A 13,320-nucleotide genomic window follows, 5' to 3' on the forward strand; every position below is an offset into this window, starting at 1 on the left:
AAATGGTTCTCACGATCAATTTAAGTGTTCATTGAGGAACTTTGTATGGAAATTGAAGTTATGGATCACGAACAAGAGGAAATAATCTCAAACTACAACTCTGCTGTGACTCAGTAATAGTCGCCTTTAGATATTCCATTTTCAAAGAGCCATCATGGAAGTGATGAATGAGACACAGTGACTCCAAAAGCAAATGTTGACAGCAGTAATAGAAAGTACAGATTTTGGTTGGCTTGTAGTACTTGCCCAGAGTTAGAAAATGAAGAAAAGTCTGGGGTCAGATTTGAACCTACGACCTCTGGTCTTGAGGCCCAGCTCTCTGTCCACTGAGCCACTCAGCTGCGCTCCAACTTCCTTTTCCTGAACTACTCAAGGGTTTTCAACTTTCCCAGGGTTGGTTGGTTTCGTTGTTTGGTAGCTAGGAGCCTGACTACATGGCTTCAAGGCTAAATGGCCACAGGTGCCCAGGCTATTTGGCTTGCTGGAGGCTTCATTCATTAGGACACTCAAAAAGCCTGCTGATCTGAACCATGGACTTCAGGAGAAGCCTGAGCTTCACAAAGCTTCCTTTGACAAAGGGCACTCCATCAACAAGTGCCTTCTTCTTCTGGGACAAGCACAATGGAGAAGCTGGGGAAATGGCTAATCAGTGCCAGTCCCAGCTGATTCAACCCTTTCTGCTGAGCCTCTCTTCCTTCCCTCCGTGGCCACAAAAAGCTCAGCTGAAAACAAGCCATAACCCTTCATGAGGAAGCTCTTCAGTGGGTTGATTTCCAAAGGTGCTGCCTGAGGATAGAAGGAAGGACTTCCCCAAAAAGTCCCCAGGGAGGTACCTGAACTAAAGAAAGAGTCCATGCTGTATCCACACCTGCTCTTACCCAGCTCTCTTTGTGGTCCCAGGATGGCTCCGATCTGAATAGAGCTCAACAGGTGGAACTGCATAAGGAGGATACCAGCAGAGACCAGCTTGACAATAGGAAAGAACTTCCTTGGGGAGCAAAATTGGAACTGCCACCTATGGTCATAGAGCCAGACAGGTAGTGGAGAGATTTCTATCATTTCCATTGCCTGAGAGGGATGTCCAATAATAATTCCTTTCTTGGCTTCTATTTTTAATATTAAAGGGATTTCTCAACCCCAGGATGAATATTTTTTTTCTTTTAGATGTTAATTATATTGTTTTAAAATGTTAATTCTATTCATCGATGCCAGTCAAGTTATTTCTTTTTTTTAAACCCTTATATATATACTGTATATTATATATATGTATATGTATATGTATATATCTGTATATGTATATGTATATATATGTATATATATATACTGTGTATTGGCTCCAAGGCAGAAGAGTGGTAAGGGCTAGGCAATGGGGGTCAAGTGACTTGCCCAGGTTCACACAGCTGGGAAGTGGCTGAAGCCGGATTCGAACCTAGGACCTCCCACCTCTAGGCTTGGCTCTCAATCCACTGAGCTACCCAGCCGCCCAATCCACTGAGCTACCCAGCCGCCCACCCACCCCCTTAGGATTCTTTACAATATCTAATGATAAATGGTTCTCACGATCAATTTAAGTGTTCATTGAGGAACTTTGTATGGAAATTGAAGTTATGGATCACGAACAAGAGGAAATAATCTCAAACTACAACTCTGCTGTGACTCAGTAATAGTCGCCTTTAGATATTCCATTTTCAAAGAGCCATCATGGAAGTGATGAATGAGACACAGTGACTCCAAAAGCTAATGTTGACAGCAGTAATAGAAAGTACAGATTTTGGTTGGCTTGTAGTACTTGCCCAGAGTTAGAAAATGAAGAAAAGTCTGGGGTCAGATTTGAACCTACGACCTCTGGTCTTGAGGCCCAGCTCTCTGTCCACTGAGCCACTCAGCTGCGCTCCAACTTCCTTTTCCTGAACTACTCAAGGGTTTTCAACTTTCCCAGGGTTGGTTGGTTTCGTTGTTTGGTAGCTAGGAGCCTGACTACATGGCTTCAAGGCTAAATGGCCACAGGTGCCCAGGCTATTTGGCTTGCTGGAGGCTTCATTCATTAGGACACTCAAAAAGCCTGCTGATCTGAACCATGGACTTCAGGAGAAGCCTGAGCTTCACAAAGCTTCCTTTGACAAAGGGCACTCCATCAACAAGTGCCTTCTTCTTCTGGGACAAGCACAATGGAGAAGCTGGGGAAATGGCTAATCGGTGCCAGTCCCAGCTGATTCAACCCTTTCTGCTGAGCCTCTCTTCCTTCCCTCCGTGGCCACAAAAAGCTCAGCTGAAAACAAGCCATAACCCTTCATGAGGAAGCTCTTCAGTGGGTTGATTTCCAAAGGTGCTGCCTGAGGATAGAAGGAAGGACTTCCCCAAAAGGTCCCCAGGGAGGTACCTGAACTAAAGAAAGAGTCCATGCTGTATCCACACCTGCTCTTACCCAGCTCTCTTTGTGGTCCCAGGATGGCTCCGATCTGAATAGAGCTCAACAGGTGGAACTGCATAAGGAGGATACCAGCAGAGACCAGCTTGACAATAGGAAAGAACTTCCTTGGGGAGCAAAATTGGAACTGCCACCTATGGTCATAGAGCCAGACAGGTAGTGGAGAGATTTCTATCATTTCCATTGCCTGAGAGGGATGTCCAATAATAATTCCTTTCTTGGCTTCTATTTTTAATATTAAAGGGATTTCTCAACCCCAGGATGAATATTTTTTTCTTTTAGATGTTAATTATATTGTTTTAAAATGTTAATTCTATTCATCGATGCCAGTCAAGTTATTTCTTTTTTTTAAACCCTTATATATATACTGTATATTATATATATGTATATGTATATGTATATATCTGTATATGTATATGTATATATATGTATATATATATATATATATATATATATATATATATATATATATATATATATATATATATATATATATATATATATATATATATATATACTGTGTATTGGCTCCAAGGCAGAAGAGTGGTAAGGGCTTGGCAATGGGGGTCAAGTGACTTGCCCAGGTTCACACAGCTGGGAAGTGGCTGAAGCCGGATTCGAACCTAGGACCTCCCACCTCTAGGCTTGGCTCTCAATCCACTGAGCTACCCAGCCGCCCAATCCACTGAGCTACCCAGCCGCCCACCCACCCCCTTAGGATTCTTTACAATATCTAATGATAAATGGTTCTCACGATCAATTTAAGTGTTCATTGAGGAACTTTGTATGGAAATTGAAGTTATGGATCACGAACAAGAGGAAATAATCTCAAACTACAACTCTGCTGTGACTCAGTAATAGTCGCCTTTAGATATTCCATTTTCAAAGAGCCATCATGGAAGTGATGAATGAGACACAGTGACTCCAAAAGCAAATGTTGACAGCAGTAATAGAAAGTACAGATTTTGGTTGGCTTGTAGTACTTGCCCAGAGTTAGAAAATGAAGAAAAGTCTGGGGTCAGATTTGAACCTACGACCTCTGGTCTTGAGGCCCAGCTCTCTGTCCACTGAGCCACTCAGCTGCGCTCCAACTTCCTTTTCCTGAACTACTCAAGGGTTTTCAACTTTCCCAGGGTTGGTTGGTTTCGTTGTTTGGTAGCTAGGAGCCTGACTACATGGCTTCAAGGCTAAATGGCCACAGGTGCCCAGGCTATTTGGCTTGCTGGAGGCTTCATTCATTAGGACACTCAAAAAGCCTGCTGATCTGAACCATGGACTTCAGGAGAAGCCTGAGCTTCACAAAGCTTCCTTTGACAAAGGGCACTCCATCAACAAGTGCCTTCTTCTTCTGGGACAAGCACAATGGAGAAGCTGGGGAAATGGCTAATCGGTGCCAGTCCCAGCTGATTCAACCCTTTCTGCTGAGCCTCTCTTCCTTCCCTCCGTGGCCACAAAAAGCTCAGCTGAAAACAAGCCATAACCCTTCATGAGGAAGCTCTTCAGTGGGTTGATTTCCAAAGGTGCTGCCTGAGGATAGAAGGAAGGACTTCCCCAAAAGGTCCCCAGGGAGGTACCTGAACTAAAGAAAGAGTCCATGCTGTATCCACACCTGCTCTTACCCAGCTCTCTTTGTGGTCCCAGGATGGCTCCGATCTGAATAGAGCTCAACAGGTGGAACTGCATAAGGAGGATACCAGCAGAGACCAGCTTGACAATAGGAAAGAACTTCCTTGGGGAGCAAAATTGGAACTGCCACCTATGGTCATAGAGCCAGACAGGTAGTGGAGAGATTTCTATCATTTCCATTGCCTGAGAGGGATGTCCAATAATAATTCCTTTCTTGGCTTCTATTTTTAATATTAAAGGGATTTCTCAACCCCAGGATGAATATTTTTTTCTTTTAGATGTTAATTATATTGTTTTAAAATGTTAATTCTATTCATCGATGCCAGTCAAGTTATTTCTTTTTTTTAAACCCTTATATATATACTGTATATTATATATATGTATATGTATATGTATATATCTGTATATGTATATGTATATATATGTATATATATATATATATATATATATATATATATATATATATATATATATATATATATATATACTGTGTATTGGCTCCAAGGCAGAAGAGTGGTAAGGGCTAGGCAATGGGGGTCAAGTGACTTGCCCAGGTTCACACAGCTGGGAAGTGGCTGAAGCCGGATTCGAACCTAGGACCTCCCACCTCTAGGCTTGGCTCTCAATCCACTGAGCTACCCAGCCGCCCAATCCACTGAGCTACCCAGCCGCCCACCCACCCCCTTAGGATTCTTTACAATATCTAATGATAAATGGTTCTCACGATCAATTTAAGTGTTCATTGAGGAACTTTGTATGGAAATTGAAGTTATGGATCACGAACAAGAGGAAATAATCTCAAACTACAACTCTGCTGTGACTCAGTAATAGTCACCTTTAGATATTCCATTTTCAAAGAGCCATCATGGAAGTGATGAATGAGACACAGTGACTCCAAAAGCAAATGTTGACAGCAGTAATAGAAAGTACAGATTTTGGTTGGCTTGTAGTACTTGCCCAGAGTTAGAAAATGAAGAAAAGTCTGGGGTCAGATTTGAACCTACGACCTCTGGTCTTGAGGCCCAGCTCTCTGTCCACTGAGCCACTCAGCTGCGCTCCAACTTCCTTTTCCTGAACTACTCAAGGGTTTTCAACTTTCCCAGGGTTGGTTGGTTTCGTTGTTTGGTAGCTAGGAGCCTGACTACATGGCTTCAAGGCTAAATGGCCACAGGTGCCCAGGCTATTTGGCTTGCTGGAGGCTTCATTCATTAGGACACTCAAAAAGCCTGCTGATCTGAACCATGGACTTCAGGAGAAGCCTGAGCTTCACAAAGCTTCCTTTGACAAAGGGCACTCCATCAACAAGTGCCTTCTTCTTCTGGGACAAGCACAATGGAGAAGCTGGGGAAATGGCTAATCGGTGCCAGTCCCAGCTGATTCAACCCTTTCTGCTGAGCCTCTCTTCCTTCCCTCCGTGGCCACAAAAAGCTCAGCTGAAAACAAGCCATAACCCTTCATGAGGAAGCTCTTCAGTGGGTTGATTTCCAAAGGTGCTGCCTGAGGATAGAAGGAAGGACTTCCCCAAAAGGTCCCCAGGGAGGTACCTGAACTAAAGAAAGAGTCCATGCTGTATCCACACCTGCTCTTACCCAGCTCTCTTTGTGGTCCCAGGATGGCTCCGATCTGAATAGAGCTCAACAGGTGGAACTGCATAAGGAGGATACCAGCAGAGACCAGCTTGACAATAGGAAAGAACTTCCTTGGGGAGCAAAATTGGAACTGCCACCTATGGTCATAGAGCCAGACAGGTAGTGGAGAGATTTCTATCATTTCCATTGCCTGAGAGGGATGTCCAATAATAATTCCTTTCTTGGCTTCTATTTTTAATATTAAAGGGATTTCTCAACCCCAGGATGAATATTTTTTTCTTTTAGATGTTAATTATATTGTTTTAAAATGTTAATTCTATTCATCGATGCCAGTCAAGTTATTTCTTTTTTTTAAACCCTTATATATATACTGTATATTATATATATGTATATGTATATGTATATATCTGTATATGTATATGTATATATATGTATATATATATATATATATATATATATATATATACTGTGTATTGGCTCCAAGGCAGAAGAGTGGTAAGGGCTAGGCAATGGGGGTCAAGTGACTTGCCCAGGTTCACACAGCTGGGAAGTGGCTGAAGCCGGATTCGAACCTAGGACCTCCCACCTCTAGGCTTGGCTCTCAATCCACTGAGCTACCCAGCCGCCCAATCCACTGAGCTACCCAGCCGCCCACCCACCCCCTTAGGATTCTTTACAATATCTAATGATAAATGGTTCTCACGATCAATTTAAGTGTTCATTGAGGAACTTTGTATGGAAATTGAAGTTATGGATCACGAACAAGAGGAAATAATCTCAAACTACAACTCTGCTGTGACTCAGTAATAGTCGCCTTTAGATATTCCATTTTCAAAGAGCCATCATGGAAGTGATGAATGAGACACAGTGACTCCAAAAGCAAATGTTGACAGCAGTAATAGAAAGTACAGATTTTGGTTGGCTTGTAGTACTTGCCCAGAGTTAGAAAATGAAGAAAAGTCTGGGGTCAGATTTGAACCTACGACCTCTGGTCTTGAGGCCCAGCTCTCTGTCCACTGAGCCACTCAGCTGCGCTCCAACTTCCTTTTCCTGAACTACTCAAGGGTTTTCAACTTTCCCAGGGTTGGTTGGTTTCGTTGTTTGGTAGCTAGGAGCCTGACTACATGGCTTCAAGGCTAAATGGCCACAGGTGCCCAGGCTATTTGGCTTGCTGGAGGCTTCATTCATTAGGACACTCAAAAAGCCTGCTGATCTGAACCATGGACTTCAGGAGAAGCCTGAGCTTCACAAAGCTTCCTTTGACAAAGGGCACTCCATCAACAAGTGCCTTCTTCTTCTGGGACAAGCACAATGGAGAAGCTGGGGAAATGGCTAATCGGTGCCAGTCCCAGCTGATTCAACCCTTTCTGCTGAGCCTCTCTTCCTTCCCTCCGTGGCCACAAAAAGCTCAGCTGAAAACAAGCCATAACCCTTCATGAGGAAGCTCTTCAGTGGGTTGATTTCCAAAGGTGCTGCCTGAGGATAGAAGGAAGGACTTCCCCAAAAGGTCCCCAGGGAGGTACCTGAACTAAAGAAAGAGTCCATGCTGTATCCACACCTGCTCTTACCCAGCTCTCTTTGTGGTCCCAGGATGGCTCCGATCTGAATAGAGCTCAACAGGTGGAACTGCATAAGGAGGATACCAGCAGAGACCAGCTTGACAATAGGAAAGAACTTCCTTGGGGAGCAAAATTGGAACTGCCACCTATGGTCATAGAGCCAGACAGGTAGTGGAGAGATTTCTATCATTTCCATTGCCTGAGAGGGATGTCCAATAATAATTCCTTTCTTGGCTTCTATTTTTAATATTAAAGGGATTTCTCAACCCCAGGATGAATATTTTTTTCTTTTAGATGTTAATTATATTGTTTTAAAATGTTAATTCTATTCATCGATGCCAGTCAAGTTATTTCTTTTTTTTAAACCCTTATATATATACTGTATATTATATATATATGTATATGTATATGTATATATCTGTATATGTATATGTATATGTATATATATGTATGTATATACATATATATACTGTGTATTGGCTCCAAGGCAGAAGAGTGGTAAGGGCTAGGCAATGGGGGTCAAGTGACTTGCCCAGGTTCACACAGCTGGGAAGTGGCTGAAGCCGGATTCGAACCTAGGACCTCCCACCTCTAGGCTTGGCTCTCAATCCACTGAGCTACCCAGCCGCCCAATCCACTGAGCTACCCAGCCGCCCACCCACCCCCTTAGGATTCTTTACAATATCTAATGATAAATGGTTCTCACGATCAATTTAAGTGTTCATTGAGGAACTTTGTATGGAAATTGAAGTTATGGATCACAAACAAGAGGAAATAATCTCAAACTACAACTCTGCTGTGACTCAGTAATAGTCGCCTTTAGATATTCCATTTTCAAAGAGCCATCATGGAAGTGATGAATGAGACACAGTGACTCCAAAAGCAAATGTTGACAGCAGTAATAGAAAGTACAGATTTTGGTTGGCTTGTAGTACTTGCCCAGAGTTAGAAAATGAAGAAAAGTCTGGGGACAGATTTGAACCTACGACCTCTGGTCTTGAGGCCCAGCTCTCTGTCCACTGAGCCACTCAGCTGCGCTCCAACTTCCTTTTCCTGAACTACTCAAGGGTTTTCAACTTTCCCAGGGTTGGTTGGTTTCGTTGTTTGGTAGCTAGGAGCCTGACTACATGGCTTCAAGGCTAAATGGCCACAGGTGCCCAGGCTATTTGGCTTGCTGGAGGCTTCATTCATTAGGACACTCAAAAAGCCTGCTGATCTGAACCATGGACTTCAGGAGAAGCCTGAGCTTCACAAAGCTTCCTTTGACAAAGGGCACTCCATCAACAAGTGCCTTCTTCTTCTGGGACAAGCACAATGGAGAAGCTGGGGAAATGGCTAATCGGTGCCAGTCCCAGCTGATTCAACCCTTTCTGCTGAGCCTCTCTTCCTTCCCTCCGTGGCCACAAAAAGCTCAGCTGAAAACAAGCCATAACCCTTCATGAGGAAGCTCTTCAGTGGGTTGATTTCCAAAGGTGCTGCCTGAGGATAGAAGGAAGGACTTCCCCAAAAGGTCCCCAGGGAGGTACCTGAACTAAAGAAAGAGTCCATGCTGTATCCACACCTGCTCTTACCCAGCTCTCTTTGTGGTCCCAGGATGGCTCCGATCTGAATAGAGCTCAACAGGTGGAACTGCATAAGGAGGATACCAGCAGAGACCAGCTTGACAATAGGAAAGAACTTCCTTGGGGAGCAAAATTGGAACTGCCACCTATGGTCATAGAGCCAGACAGGTAGTGGAGAGATTTCTATCATTTCCATTGCCTGAGAGGGATGTCCAATAATAATTCCTTTCTTGGCTTCTATTTTTAATATTAAAGGGATTTCTCAACCCCAGGATGAATATTTTTTTCTTTTAGATGTTAATTATATTGTTTTAAAATGTTAATTCTATTCATCGATGCCAGTCAAGTTATTTCTTTTTTTTAAACCCTTATATATATACTGTATATTATATATATATGTATATGTATATGTATATATCTGTATATGTATATGTATATATATGTATATACATGTATATATATATATATACTGTGTATTGGCTCCAAGGCAGAAGAGTGGTAAGGGCTAGGCAATGGGGGTCAAGTGACTTGCCCAGGTTCACACAGCTGGGAAGTGGCTGAAGCCGGATTCGAACCTAGGACCTCCCACCTCTAGGCTTGGCTCTCAATCCACTGAGCTACCCAGCCGCCCACCCACCCCCTTAGGATTCTTTACAATATCTAATGATAAATGGTTCTCACGATCAATTTAAGTGTTCATTGAGGAACTTTGTATGGAAATTGAAGTTATGGATCACGAACAAGAGGAAATAATCTCAAACTACAACTCTGCTGTGACTCAGTAATAGTCGCCTTTAGATATTCCATTTTCAAAGAGCCATCATGGAAGTGATGAATGAGACACAGTGACTCCAAAAGCAAATGTTGACAGCAGTAATAGAAAGTACAGATTTTGGTTGGCTTGTAGTACTTGCCCAGAGTTAGAAAATGAAGAAAAGTCTGGGGTCAGATTTGAACCTACGACCTCTGGTCTTGAGGCCCAGCTCTCTGTCCACTGAGCCACTCAGCTGCGCTCCAACTTCCTTTTCCTGAACTACTCAAGGGTTTTCAACTTTCCCAGGGTTGGTTGGTTTCGTTGTTTGGTAGCTAGGAGCCTGACTACATGGCTTCAAGGCTAAATGGCCACAGGTGCCCAGGCTATTTGGCTTGCTGGAGGCTTCATTCATTAGGACACTCAAAAAGCCTGCTGATCTGAACCATGGACTTCAGGAGAAGCCTGAGCTTCACAAAGCTTCCTTTGACAAAGGGCACTCCATCAACAAGTGCCTTCTTCTTCTGGGACAAGCACAATGGAGAAGCTGGGGAAATGGCTAATCGGTGCCAGTCCCAGCTGATTCAACCCTTTCTGCTGAGCCTCTCTTCCTTCCCTCCGTGGCCACAAAAAGCTCAGCTGAAAACAAGCCATAACCCTTCATGAGGAAGCTCTTCAGTGGGTTGATTTCCAAAGGTGCTGCCTGAGGATAGAAGGAAGGACTTCCCCAAAAGGTCCCCAGGGAGGTACCTGAACTAAAGAAAGAGTCCATGCTGTATCCACACCTGCTCTTACCCAGCTCTCTTTGTGGTCCCAGGATGGCTCCGATCTGAATAGAGCTCAACAGGTGGAACTGCATAAGGAGGATACCAGCAGAGACCAGCTTGACAATAGGAAAGAACTTCCTTGGGGAGCAAAATTGGAACTGCCACCTATGGTCATAGAGCCAGACAGGTAGTGGAGAGATTTCTATCATTTCCATTGCCTGAGAGGGATGTCCAATAATAATTCCTTTCTTGGCTTCTATTTTTAATATTAAAGGGATTTCTCAACCCCAGGATGAATATTTTTTTCTTTTAGATGTTAATTATATTGTTTTAAAATGTTAATTCTATTCATCGATGCCAGTCAAGTTATTTCTTTTTTTTAAACCCTTATATATATACTGTATATTATATATATGTATATGTATATGTATATATATGTATATGTATATGTATATATATGTATATACATGTATATATATATATACTGTGTATTGGCTCCAAGGCAGAGGAGTGGTAAGGGCTAGGCAATGGGGGTCAAGTGACTTGCCCAGGTTCACACAGCTGGGAAGTGGCTGAAGCCGGATTCGAACCTAGGACCTCCCACCTCTAGGCTTGGCTCTCAATCCACTGAGCTACCCAGCCGCCCAATCCACTGAGCTACCCAGCCGCCCACCCACCCCCTTAGGATTCTTTACAATATCTAATGATAAATGGTTCTCACGATCAATTTAAGTGTTCATTGAGGAACTTTGTATGGAAATTGAAGTTATGGATCACGAACAAGAGGAAATAATCTCAAACTACAACTCTGCTGTGACTCAGTAATAGTCGCCTTTAGATATTCCATTTTCAAAGAGCCATCATGGAAGTGATGAATGAGACACAGTGACTCCAAAAGCAAATGTTGACAGCAGTAATAGAAAGTACAGATTTTGGTTGGCTTGTAGTACTTGCCCAGAGTTAGAAAATGAAGAAAAGTCTGGGGTCAGATTTGAACCTACGACCTCTGGTCTTGAGGCCCAGCCCTCTGTCCACTGAGCCACTCAGCTGCGCTCCAACTTCCTTTTCCTGAACTACTCAAGGGTTTTCAACTTTCCCAGGGTTGGTTGGTTTCGTTGTTTGGTAGCTAGGAGCCTGACTACATGGCTTCAAGGCTAAATGGCCACAGGTGCCCAGGCTATTTGGCTTGCTGGAGGCTTCATTCATTAGGACACTCAAAAAGCCTGCTGATCTGAACCATGGACTTCAGGAGAAGCCTGAGCTTCACAAAGCTTCCTTTGACAAAGGGCACTCCATCAACAAGTGCCTTCTTCTTCTGGGACAAGCACAATGGAGAAGCTGGGGAAATGGCTAATCGGTGCCAGTCCCAGCTGATTCAACCCTTTCTGCTGAGCCTCTCTTCCTTCCCTCCGTGGCCACAAAAAGCTCAGCTGAAAACAAGCCATAACCCTTCATGAGGAAGCTCTTCAGTGGGTTGATTTCCAAAGGTGCTGCCTGAGGATAGAAGGAAGGACTTCCCCAAAAGGTCCCCAGGGAGGTACCTGAACTAAAGAAAGAGTCCATGCTGTATCCACACCTGCTCTTACCCAGCTCTCTTTGTGGTCCCAGGATGGCTCCGATCTGAATAGAGCTCAACAGGTGGAACTGCATAAGGAGGATACCAGCAGAGACCAGCTTGACAATAGGAAAGAACTTCCTTGGGGAGCAAAATTGGAACTGCCACCTATGGTCATAGAGCCAGACAGGTAGTGGAGAGATTTCTATCATTTCCATTGCCTGAGAGGGATGTCCAATAATAATTCCTTTCTTGGCTTCTATTTTTAATATTAAAGGGATTTCTCAACCCCAGGATGAATATTTTTTTCTTTTAGATGTTAATTATATTGTTTTAAAATGTTAATTCTATTCATCGATGCCAGTCAAGTTATTTCTTTTTTTTAAACCCTTATATATATACTGTATATTATATATATATGTATATGTATATGTATATATCTGTATATGTATATGTATATATATGTATATACATGTATATATATATATATACTGTGTATTGGCTCCAAGGCAGAAGAGTGGTAAGGGCTAGGCAATGGGGGTCAAGTGACTTGCCCAGGTTCACACAGCTGGGAAGTGGCTGAAGCCGGATTCGAACCTAGGACCTCCCACCTCTAGGCTTGGCTCTCAATCCACTGAGCTACCCAGCCGCCCACCCACCCCCTTAGGATTCTTTACAATATCTAATGATAAATGGTTCTCACGATCAATTTAAGTGTTCATTGAGGAACTTTGTATGGAAATTGAAGTTATGGATCACGAACAAGAGGAAATAATCTCAAACTACAACTCTGCTGTGACTCAGTAATAGTCGCCTTTAGATATTCCATTTTCAAAGAGCCATCATGGAAGTGATGAATGAGACACAGTGACTCCAAAAGCAAATGTTGACAGCAGTAATAGAAAGTACAGATTTTGGTTGGCTTGTAGTACTTGCCCAGAGTTAGAAAATGAAGAAAAGTCTGGGGTCAGATTTGAACCTACGACCTCTGGTCTTGAGGCCCAGCCCTCTGTCCACTGAGCCACTCAGCTGCGCTCCAACTTCCTTTTCCTGAACTACTCAAGGGTTTTCAACTTTCCCAGGGTTGGTTGGTTTCGTTGTTTGGTAGCTAGGAGCCTGACTACATGGCTTCAAGGCTAAATGGCCACAGGTGCCCAGGCTATTTGGCTTGCTGGAGGCTTCATTCATTAGGACACTCAAAAAGCCTGCTGATCTGAACCATGGACTTCAGGAGAAGCCTGAGCTTCACAAAGCTTCCTTTGACAAAGGGCACTCCATCAACAAGTGCCTTCTTCTTCTGGGACAAGCACAATGGAGAAGCTGGGGAAATGGCTAATCGGTGCCAGTCCCAGCTGATTCAACCCTTTCTGCTGAGCCTCTCTTCCTTCCCTCCGTGGCCACAAAAAGCTCAGCTGAAAACAAGCCATAACCCTTCATGAGGAAGCTCTTCAGTGGGTTGATTTCCAAAGGTGCTGCCTGAGGA

This window comes from Monodelphis domestica, chromosome 4 (assembly GCF_027887165.1).
Source record: "Monodelphis domestica isolate mMonDom1 chromosome 4, mMonDom1.pri, whole genome shotgun sequence".
NCBI classification, from domain to species: domain Eukaryota; kingdom Metazoa; phylum Chordata; class Mammalia; order Didelphimorphia; family Didelphidae; genus Monodelphis; species Monodelphis domestica.